At 37.2% G+C, this 12,808-nt stretch overlaps 1 pseudogene; it reads left to right on the top strand.

Annotated features, from left to right (window-relative positions):
• The first annotated feature begins 5,410 nt into the window (after nucleotides 1–5,410).
• Nucleotides 5,411–7,248, top strand: LOC143537918 (protein ROH1D pseudogene; annotated as a pseudogene).
• Nucleotides 7,249–12,808: the final 5,560 nt, after the last annotated feature.

Below are 12,808 nucleotides of genomic sequence, written 5' to 3'. Positions count from 1 at the left end.
TTGCATCATAATGTTTTGGTGCCTCCGAAGTCGGCTGTAGTCTTGACCAAATTGTTCCTTTGGCCTGTCGATTTGGTCTTGGAGTTTGGAACTCAACTTTTGGTAATTGCTTCTGACTACTGGACCCCAAAGTTTTCTCAGTTCTAGCGAACAACTTTGCTGCTTTCATGATTTCGTCCCAAGACTCAGGCATTCCGTCTATTCCGGTTAGCGTTCGAATCAAGGCGTCGCTATGGACATTTTTGCGGAATGCTCCCCGCAGCATGTCTTCACTGACTCCTCCGATGTTAAGGCTCTCGTTGTTAAAACGAGTAATGAAGTCCTCAATGGATTCATTATTCCGCCTTTTAACATCCAATATTTCTGAAGGATCACGCGTATGCTTTCTTTGTTGACTGAAATGTTGAGAGAATTTTGCTACAAAATCCTTCCAACTTTTAATTTGTCCGCATGGTAATTTTTCAAACCATTCTCGCGCCGCTCCGATAAATGTCAATGCGAACATGTGACACCAATATGGAAGAGTCCAACCACTGACTCCTCCAACTGCCTCAAACCTCAGCAAATGATCACTAGGATCCCTCATTCAATTATATGTTCCGACGGATGTTGGAAATTTTGCATTTATCGGGAACGGTGTTGTCGCGATACTTGAAATGAACTTTGATTTTTCAGCAAAAGATTCTAGACGATATGGTTTGCAAAAATCATGTTCGGCGTCGCTGTAGTATTCCGCATGACGGACCATCGGTCGCGGGTAGCTAGCCCCTCCATAGGAAGGGAGGCGACTATCCCCGCTATAATAACCACCTTCCGGACGATAAGTTGAATCATGTCCGTCTAGTTCGTCCTCATAAGATGGTATCCGCATGTCTATGCGGGGAAGAGGACGTAACCTCGGGATTTCACCCAAATTTTGCTCCAGTGGCTGACTATATTGGATGTGACTTCCCCGTATAGGAGGAGAAACTGATCTCCTAGGAGGGTCGTCATATGTCAGGGTACGAACGTGGAAACGCTCGTTTCGTACCATACGTTCATACTCAGCTTTCAGATTATCTTGTTGAATACGAAGCCACTCGTTCGAAGACAAGAGTCCTTCAGATCTAGAGTTATGATGCCGAAATCTCCTTGGAGCAGAGTCACCGGAATTTTCGTTCAGGCCTAACTCTGAGTGAGTTCAATTAGCATCTCTTATAATTTGTTCCAGATCTCCCAGATTGGAACCCCCTAGAGCTGGAACGCGCCCCAAGTCAGTAGTTGGTGTAACAACGTTTCCGGTGTCTACCAGGGTAACACCTACTTGTTGAGCAAACAATCCCGATCTTTCGAACCACCCAAGGTAAAACCCCCAGGGTTTACGGCCTCGGTTCGTGTAACAGGAGTCGTGATTCGATCAAAAACAGACGTTGCTCCTTCATGCGTTTCTAGATTGAGGTCACGTGAAAATTGCGCCTGGTTCTCCGTCGGCCCTTTAGGTAACTGATTCATATCGTAAAAGGACGGAAAAAATTTCTTGCTATTCTAACAAAACACGGATGGCGCCAATGAAGAAACACGGATCTACTACCCTAGACGGGTATTAGATCCGATAAGTCAACAGGGTAGGATACGGTTAACTGCATATACGATATGAATACAATTCCCAAAGTCTAGTGACGCGAACCTGCAAAACAGACACCGTGAGCTCGTTACGGGAAGGACAAGAGGGGGATCTTCCCGTAACCACCATCCGGCGTGGGAATAAGTACAATTCCGATGAAGATAAAGTACTTAGATAAATTGAGAGAGTACAGTGGGAGTGAATGCATACCTAATGATGATTGAGAAGGTATTTATAGCCGAAGGGTGTGGGAAGGTGATTGGGCCAGCTGTCATTTTAGAAGATGCTCTTGTAACCACCTGGACACGTGTCCTCATACGATAGGCTTAGTTCATACGTTGCATGTGCATGTATAACAACCTAGACACGCGTCTCCCTGATATTGGCCGATAGGTAACACGGGCCATGTGCACGGTTATAACGGCCTTGCCAGGTGTCACTAGTTGATTGTCCGAGGGATCACGTGTTGCCCAAGAAAGCATCTTGGTAAATCTTTTAGAAGGTAGTTAGTTATTGACAGCTGTCCCTGAGCATTACCTCGTAGTTATTTATGCGGACGAATGCCCCGTCCTGCAGGTGACTTTTGAGGGTGCCAGGATGCTTCCGCATGTCTTGTGGGGGTGTTTTTCCCGCCAATAGTTATGCGGATGGTTCGTATGTCCCGCGGGTGCCTTATGAGGGACTTCTGGTTAACCCGCGGGTAGCACTTAAGGGTATTTGGGTCTTTTTGTTACCCTACCTCTATAGGTTTGGAAACCTCGGGAAAGATAATGTTCACAATGGATTGCCGATTTGTTATCTGTTAATGGAAAGATATGTTTTTGAATGTAAACCAGCCGAGCTCAAGCTCGTATAAGCTCAAACTAGGTGTGTTTAATTTTGATAGAGCCCGAGCTCGACTGGTGAGAAATTTTCATGCTCGGTGTAGGGCTAATATTCTATATTAGTATTAGGATTGTGTATGTATTTATATTTTTGCTTCTAGTCGGTGTAATACGTACCTCAGTACGTTTATTTTGTAATGACATATTATAAACGTTGGAGAAACGAATACCATATATAAGGTCACTTTACCCATTTCTCCAACCAAGTCTTCACAACTCTTCATAATTCAAAAACACTTTCAAGGAAATAAAGAGAAATTTTCTCTCTACCAAACACCTCCAACTTCATCTTTCTTTCATTATTTTACAAACTAAGATCCGAGATCCGAGTGTTGTTAGTGATTTCCGCTAGCTAACAACACGGATTGATCCGAGTAAATTTGTTAGATCCATTCAAAAAGGACCTACACTCGGCAAACTCATGTATTATTAATTATCTAATATTTATATGCATATGTATAATTTTAATTTTATATAGACGACATGATATATTATATCATAGTTATACATGCAAAGTAGTATATTATTATGTAGCATATTTATTCTATTATACAAAATATATGATTATATAATTGGTCTAGACTCGCAAGCCTAGTTGAGCTCATTGTACGGAGGCCAAACAAAAAGTGGAAACAATTTGATGGTTAGAATTAGATAATTACAAAAAGTGGAAACATTTGATGGTTAGAATTAGATAATTAGATGCTGATACACCATCTTAAAAATATCCGTACTCTACTTTACTAACTCATCTAATCTAGGGGGAGATAATTCAGGATAACGAAATTGACATTTGCCTTTCTAAAACTTAATTAGATGTTTATGGTCATCTATATCTATATAAAAAGATAACTAAATACCGAAGCTATCAAGACTTAGTTTCTTATAGGTGAAAAGCAGAAGAACCTTGACTTTGTCTTAATGGTGTAATTTTAATTTTGAAACTATCTCTTAGCATATATTTTTTTGTTGTATTTTGAAATAATCTTAAACTGTTTTGCTTAATTGGAATACAAAAACCTATAAACGTTTGAAACATGGAAAACTCGAAAAACTATACATTCATAAGCCAAATATCAAAAAGATTTCTACTTATTTAATTGAAGGATCCTGGTTTTACTCATCTCTAGATGTAGGTACTAGGTATCAAATCGTATGTGTGTATAAGAGTGTAAAGTTATAATTGTGAGATAAATATTTGTTACTTCAAGAATACGTTTGGTATACTTACACCACAAGATTTACAATTATTTATTAACAATTGGGACTAACATAAAGTTTTAAGGCTTTATTTCGTGTATTTAATTCTAATGTTCTATCCTTTTCTTTTACCAAATAAATTGTCTATTTTTTTTAATAACATAAAAAAGTAAATTTCATTATAATTTACTATAAAACGATTACAATAGAGTGGCAGGCAAACAGACAACAAGCTGCGTCGCAACCCCCTTTTGAATAGCAAAGCCAATCCTGCTAAAAACGAAGTTTTGGGACCTAGAAGCTGAAGAGGTTCCGTGTACGACGCGCTGAACCCTACTCAAAAATTTCATAGCTCTGGGACAGGAAACCAAATGTATCAAAGGCAAATGGTAGAAAGACATGTTGATTATCTAAACAAGCTTTCTCGTGTTTAACAACTTTGCCCGATTCAGCCTTCAACGCAGCCTGACTCACAACAAACCCACGGTCCCTGAGCCCAACAAGAGGAGACACTCCTGTAAGATCCACACAGGCGTGTTTCCCCCTGTCCACCCGAACACAAGAATATCAGCTGGTCGTAAAGTGGACCTCCCTTCAAGAGGATCCGTGAGAAAGTTAACAGGGGGCCTCCTTTTTAGCAGAAATCCCTGCCCGTTTAAGAACATCACACAGAACATCTCTAACCAAAACATGTCTGGCTTTATCAAAATTGTTTGGGTATTTGGTGATCAACGCAGAAATAAAAAAAATAAAAATTGTATAATTCGTGAAAGAGTACGATGAAATGATGAATGAACAAGTGTCGCATATTAAGTTCTTTTAGTTTACCAATATACCCACTTTTGTTAACTAAAAAAAGTATAAAACCATGTAGTACTTACTCCAATCCATCCACGGGTTAGACCTAATGTACGAGGACGAATAAAGAATTTGTTATAAATCATTATACAAATCCATCTATTTATATAAAAGAGGGTACGATTAATAACTAAGCCGTAAAAACTATATAAACATTTTGAGTTTAATGGGGAGAGAAGGTGACATGGCTATTCAATTCCTTTTTATTAATATACACATCTATATAGTCTATGTATCGATGTTTTTATATTTATACACGTGTGTATATATATATATATATATATTATGTATACAATACGTATAAGCATGATAAGAGAAAATTAAACTTAGCATCGGTCTCGATTTCATCATTTTTCAAGATGCCGTATTCTTATAAATCTTCAAATAACCGAGAACATCTATTTTCCATACTATTTAAATGAACACAAAAATTAAAACTAGTAAGGTTCATGTTACTTTTTTCATATAGTTGTAAATCGATTACAATTAACTTTTCATTTACAACTAATAAAAAGGTTTACGCTACTTTTTTCATCTATTCATTTGACATTCTAAATTTGTAGTTTTGGTTATACTTTCATCAATATTAAACTTAAAAGTTAAAACCTTAATTAATTTGAAACAATCATCTATAACTTATCACATTACCTTGTTTAATTATTATAATAACTTCTCAAAACAGCAATATATCTTTGTTGGCATGTTTTTTTTAAACTTTAATTTAATGTCATATATAAAAAAATACTTATTTAAATGAATTAATCTGACAATGAGTTGAACAGTTTTGTTGGGTGTTACATTCCATCCATGTTTCAAACGTTTACAGTTTTGTATTCCATTTAAGCAAAATATTAATATCATATCATATCCCCAAATTAGGGTTTCTTAACTTCATCCTCTTAAGGTAAGGTACTCTCATCTAATTCATTCTTTAATGCACTTGTTTTGATCTCTGTTTCCTCATATTCTTCAATTCCTCCTGCTAATTTCATCTGGGTTTTGTTTAATTAGCCTTAATTTGCTTGCTTTCTGATCCTAGGGTTTTGAATGAAACTTTGAAATTGCTTAAATTTATTCAAATTTGTTTAAATTGCAGGTGGAGTGAATCTGAAGTACTGTTATTTTGATGGTTTGAGCTCTGTGTGATGTTAATTTGATTATTGATAGTTAGGGTTTCGATTAATAATCGAAAAGAGGTGATTTTTGAGTTGGGTTAATATGCCGGTGACCAGCGGTTACTCGATGCCCTTCGGGACGTTTCGCCGGTCGATTATGGGAATCGGAAACGACCATAATCAAAACCACATCCATTCCATTAATGTTAATGCCGATTCGAGCTCCGGGTTTCATTGTGAGCTCGGATCGTTTGAGCACCAGGTGTTCAGGCAGTTTCGGACCCTTTCCACCACGTCAGCGGATGAACTGCTGTCGCTTGATTGGGTTTCGAAGCTGTTAGATGCATTTACTGCTTGTCAAGAGGATTTTAAGGAGATTCTGTTGAAGAACGAGTCGAGTCTTGCGAAACCGCCTTTAGATAAGTTTGTGACTGACTTCTTTGATAGGAGTATACGGGCGCTTGATATCTGTAATGCGGTTCGTGATGGGATTGAAAAGATTAGGGTTTGGCATCGACATTTGGAGATCGTGTCGAGTGCTTTCGATTCGAAATCGAGAAATGTGATGGTGGAAGGCCAGTTTAGAAGAGCAAGAAAAGCGTTAACTGATTTAGCTATTATCATGCTTGACGACAACAATAATAATAGTAAAGACTCTGCATCAATCTTTTCACACAGAAACCGATCATTCGGGCGACCCAATAAGGGGAAAGACAGTCAACAAAAGCCCGGTCACTCACGCTCACTTTCTTGGAGTGTACCAAATTCATGGTCAGCAAGTAAACAGCTGCAACTTATTGTTAACGGGTTAATCCCGCCTAAGTCACATGAAGTTACAGCCACTAACGGGCTGGCTAATGTTGTTTACACAATGGGTTTTGTTCTTATGTTTGTGTTATGGGCTTTGGTGGCTGCAATCCCATGTCAGGACCGGAACATTCAGGTTAGTTTCTCTGTACCGAGACAGTTCTCGTGGGGTACACCGTTGAACCTGCTTCATATACGGATTATGGATGAATCCAAGAAACGTGAGCGGAAGAACTGTGTCGGGTTGTTGAAGGAGATTCATGAAATGGAAAAGTCAATCCATTTGGTGACGGATTTGGTTGACTCGGTCAACAAGTTTCCATTGACTGAAGAACAAAAGGCGGAAGTTCAATCATGCGTTGAAGAAGTGGGGCGGGTTTGTAACGGGCTTAAGAACGGGCTCGACCCGTTAGAGCGCCAGTTGCGAGACGTGTTTAGAAAAATCATGTCTTGTAGGACAGAGGGTCTTGAACTTCTGGGCAGATCACAATCTTGAAGACCCCCACCCCCAGTAATAATGGGTTATGGACAGGTGATATGTGGTTACATCTTTATTCATGTTTTATTTGTTAAAATATTTTGTTGATTTTTTAAATATTCATCATCTTGTTATAATATACACTTGGCCCTGTTATATTGAATCATGAGCATGAGTAACTGTCATGTAACATGTCTTGTTTTGTTTGGAGGATTGTGATGGATGTGAAATGCTAACTATAGACATATGGGCATGGTGAATTTAATATAATATTGTGATACATGTATGTATGTATGTATGTTGATGTGGATTCAATGTAAATAATGGAAATATGGTTGTGATCAAATTAATGTAATACATGTATTATCATGTGTATGTGCGGGAGTATGCATTAGGTGAAGGTCACATACAGGGCCTGCTTTCATGTAGTGGTTGATTTTATATGAAATGAATTAAATGAATGGAACAGGTTGACATGATTTCTAGTTAGACATTAATGGTTGGGGTCAAGCCCATTTTTATGTCACCAATTGATAATTGTATATATAGTTGGTCCCCTACTTGATGTCCACCACCCACCCACCCACCCATCAGGGTAGACCATGCACCAGCCTGGGTTGGCCCTCAGACCTCAACCCAATCCATCAACAGAAAAAAAGCCCAGCCCAGACCAGCCCAACCCAGTTTACACATTACTAGCCAAGTCTTTCATATGAGAACCAAAATAATGTTGAGAACTTTGAGAACCCACCATGTAATGCATTTCTACTTTTGCTTTAAGTGTTATTCAGAAGGCGGTTACATAACCGTCAACCACTATCTCGATAAATCATTAATGCATTAGGTACAAGTGTTTTATGTGGTTCTCGCAATTCTCAATATTTTTTTTGTTCTATAAATAATGCGTCCCAGTAAGGTTCTGTATCATCTACCACACACCGTTTTATCATTTACAGTAGTGTTATATTAGGCTATGCGTAGTGGAGAGGTTACAAATTGGGGCGGATTGCGACACGTGACGTCCAGTCAGCAAGGGGTGGGAATTTGTTTTTGGGGTGTATTGGTGTAGGGGCTACAAACTGGGCCCACAGTATATTTTTTTATTATTTTTTTATAATTAAACTAAACAAATAAAAACCAAGAAAATTAAATAATAAAATAAAAATGTATTAAAACTAAAAATAAATAAAAAAAATGCATAACTAAAAAAAATACAAAACTAAAAAAAACATAACTAAAAAAATACATAAATAAAAAAAAACATAACTAAAAAAAATACTAATATCCATAATATTCACGCATTTTTTCAACTCGTCGTCGTTGCAACAATGCGGCCTCTTCGTGTGACCCGGCCGCTTTGAGGGATTCGTATTCTTTACTCATTTCCCGCAATTCCATCATAGCGGCAATCTTTTTGTGTTGTTTGTTGGTTTCTCTCATGGTATCGTTGAGTTCCTCGGCAAACTTTTCGTGTTTTTTAATGATTTATGTCATGGTAGCGGTGAGTTCCATGGGATTCGGTTGGTTCGGGTTGTTTGTAGGATTCATTTTGCTAGATTTTTTGAAGAATTTGGGTATGAATTGTGTATGAAATGGATATAAAATGGGAAAAATGTGTATGTTAATATATATATATATATATATATTGTTTTAATTAATTAATTAATTACTTTTTTTTACCGTTCAACGGTTATGTTAATAAAATATTAATATTTTTTGTAAACATGTTAGGCGATAAGTTCCTCCCGCCCCGCCCCCTTTTCGCCCAAAAATCGCCCGGGGTGGGGTGTTCCACCACATTGTCGCCCCAACCTTCGCCCCACTACGTTTGGCCTTAATGTTTGCATTATTACTTTTATTATATTGGTTGGTTTATCTGACCTTGATGTATGAGTTCCCCATACATCACTTTTGATGTTTGACATCTGATTTCTGATTGGATTTTATACCTTGTTATTCTGTTAATCTGATTCTTGTGTGCTAATGGATAACTTAATTTCTCAACATTACAGTTTATGATAAGATTCTAGGTTAAAGTAAACCCAACTTTTTACTGTAATATAAGTTTTAAAATTTTGGGATGCTAGTTAGGTCTTGCGTTAATCGTAATTTCTCTGGGAGATTTTATTATAAGAAGTGTTGCAGTTTCACTGAACTTATAATCTTATTTATTTTATAAGCATTAGTATATCGCGTTTGTAATAGAATATTTGCAAATTGCAATCTATCAAAACCTTTCAAATCACGTCATAACATTCTCAAAAATAGCTATAAGTTACAATATCTTATTCAAGATGAGGGCTACTTAATTTAATGTTTTTAATTCATTTCAAATCCAAGTGGGAAACATTGTTCTATATGAAATAGAAATTTAATAGTACTTTATAATCATTTCTTTCCATCTCCTTTTTTTTATAGCCTTGCTTATGTTTATCCCATAAGTATAACACACAAATAATAAGCACAATGAAATAGAAAACATACCTTTAGTGCTAGATTTGTAACAAAAATAAGTAAAAGAAATAAAGAACTGAAACTGAATAAAAATATGAGAACACTGCTATTTAAATAAATTTCTCAAAAACAAGGCAACAACCATACATCACAATATATGGTATTAAATTTCTAAATTAGTTACCAATAAAAAGCATTCAATACATTCAGTCATAAACTTGATTAAATAATACATTTAGACGAAAATGAAAAGGGAAATTCTATTTTATATGTAACATTTCATTTTCTCTTGTTGTATCAGAATAAAAGAAAAGGAAAAAATAAGAAAAAAAATCAAAAAGCCAACGTAAGTTAAATTCTGAGGTCAAAGTTGACTATACCCAAAGTTATTGTTAATTAATCAAACAATAGAATTCTGGTTGTTTGGCATGGAATATCTCTAAAGAAATGGGCATGGTCGCGCAAGAGATTACAAGAACAGACTGTTAAATTGAAGGTTAAGAACTCACTTTTATTAGTTTATATCCTAGTGTGAATCTTGCCTTCCTGGTGGTGGGTTTGAACTTTGAACTTTGAACCCAAAGCCCATTTATTAACGGCCCCAAAGCCCATTTATTAACCTACTTTATAACGTCTTTTAGTCTATAATAAATAAAGTTTCATTGTATGCTTGAAACATCTAATTTTGGTAATTAACCCTATTCAAGTTTTCAACATATGCTGTAGGAGACAGTGATGGAAAATTTTCAGTTTTGATAAATTATGTGTTGTATGGAATCATGTTTTGCATATACTAATTATAGTAACTGATCATAATCACCTTAGAATTTAGTTTGGGACTTGGATGGTTAACCAAGTGAAAACAAACTTGTGTAAAATTGAAATTTCAAATTTGGACACTTGAAGTGGCCCATTTTGAGAACCCTTGTTTTACAAAATGTTTTTGAGTATTTCCTCCTAGAGCATATCGTAGATAGGCGATTTAGCTTGTTATTGGGGATCGATTCACGTTCAAGGGCGTGAATGGCTATTACACCGGTTTTGGGGAGTTATTTTAGTGGAGGCACGAGGTCAAACAACGCAAGTGCAGCCGTTTGGGTTTTATTTTTTCTTCTCTCTTTCTGAATTTTAACATTTATTTTACTTTTTATTAAGTTACGTTTACTTTTTTAAATTAATTTACAAATATGGTGATGATGTGACAATGTAATTAATATTTTAGCTCTTTTATTATGGTTTTCAAGCAACAGGATGGAACGCAAAACTACTCAAATCGGTTTCTAATGAAATGTTTATCGACGTATCGATTCTAATTAGTTTAATCTGTTTCAGAAAACCGTCGGAATTTCTTTAACATTTTTTCAACATATTTACTATTTCTTATTTCACATTAACCAAATTCACCCTGTTATTTAAACCCCATCCTTCCCTATTCTGTTACAAGTTAGTTACATCCCGCCAACACCATTTTAAACCCTAACAGAATCCTTCATCCATCCATCCAACAATGGCTTCCAAATCCACCATCTCAACCATCATCCTCCTCATCACCATCCTCCACACCGTCGCAGTAACCTCCGTGTCCGAAACCGAATACAACTCACTTCTCTCCGCTTTCCGTAACCGAGGCTACCACGTCTTCGCCAACGCCATCACCACCACCGACCTCTACTATGACATCATCAGCGGCCACAACTTCACGTTCTTCGCACCGGTCGATTCCGTACTCTATTCACTTGACATGAGCATGTCGGCCGGAGACTACACCACCACGATGCGCTTCCACGTCGTTCCTCACCGCCTCTCGTTTTCGGATCTCCGGAACCTTCCGTACGGTTTGTCCTCTTTCCCTACGCTGTTGAATGATCACGAGATGCGTATTGTGAATCCGATGCCGTTGCCGTTACCGATTATTGTTGAAGGAGTGTATATTGCTGTGCCTGATCTGTATTACGATACGAATATCGTTGTTCACGGTTTGGAGAGTATTATTGATTTCAGATCTAGAAACGATACCGCTAATTCTAGTTCGGTAACTGTAAACCTAACGCCGGATCACACTCCGGTGAATCCGGTGAACGTCCACCGTGAAGCTCACGCGCCGTCGCCTCAGGCTGTTCAGACTTCTGTCGTTACCGGAATTGACACCGTTGGATCTCCGGCGCCGGTACCGGTGACGCAGCCGGAGACGAAATTAAAACCTGCTATTCAATCGATTCATTTGCCGGAGATGAAATCAGGAGGTCTTAGTCAATCGATTGAGCCGCCGGAGACGAAATCGGAGAGTATTATTCAGACGCATAGGCCGCCGGAGACTTATTTCGAGTCGATAACTCAGCCGCTTGAAGAACACGCAACGGTAGCTATGAGATCTCCGTTTGTTCCTCAGAGAATACATCACGTTTCACTGGCTGCGAAATTGAGTGGTAATGAGGTTAATGAGTTTACTCCGGTGGATAATACGGTGGTTAACTGTCAGATTACTGATGAACGCCAACAGTTGAGTATTGCTAACATACGCCGTGGCGATCCGTACATGCGTGAACTCTATTCCGCTAATGAAATGACCTGTGCAGATGCCTAGATGGAAATGAACATATGGTTACTCTGTTTTTACTGGAAAAGTGGAAATAATATTGGATAGCAGTTACTGATCTTGTGTTGTTACATTTTAATATGATCTTCTATGAATATTAAAATTGGCTATTATAAGGTTCTAAAAGGTGTTTTTGATATGAGTTCATTTGATTTGCTGATTCATATGATGATATTCAATTAACATTCCATGTGTTTTCGCAAATTCAAGTTTTTTTTTTATTAGTTGTGTTAAGTAATGACAAAACGGTCTAATCCTCAAAAGCCTCTAGCCGAAGCACCATCTTGCGCGGGTTTGATTCATTAAACCACACATCACAAAAGGAGGGTTATGTACCCGGCCTAAAACCAATAAAGAACTTCGGTTAATATTATATTTTGCTAAATAGTTGATCAATCTTTCAGAAATTTTTAAATACTATTCAGCTATATAATTGTGTCCTTTAACTTCGTTATCCATTTCTATACATTTAGTGACTACATTGCCATGTGAACAAATCTTTATAATATATTAGGACTCATAAGAAACTAGGACCCAAAATTATAAAATTCAAAATAGGAGCAAAAAGGTCTTTAACATAAGTTACATCAAGGAAAGGCTACATGCCATTTTATACTTAAAAACCATGTTTTAAATGATTTGAGAATGCCCTATTATTGGGTCGGCATTAGCCCAATGCTGGTAAACTCAAAATGCCATTAGGCTTCCAAGTTCCAACACCCTAGAGGCATTGCAATACAAGTCCTGTACATATACAAGGAAGAAAATGAATAAATTTTGATTAAGCTTTAACAACTTGCCTATTTAGTCAAT

The sequence above is a fragment of the Bidens hawaiensis genome, unplaced genomic scaffold, assembly GCF_021521415.1.
Source record: "Bidens hawaiensis isolate Kalapana, Puna unplaced genomic scaffold, B.hawaiensis_p1.1 tig00011436_1, whole genome shotgun sequence".
Taxonomy (NCBI): Eukaryota; Viridiplantae; Streptophyta; class Magnoliopsida; order Asterales; family Asteraceae; genus Bidens; species Bidens hawaiensis.
The sequence above is the reverse complement of the archived record's forward strand: the minus strand, read 5'-3'. Positions and strand labels throughout refer to the sequence as shown.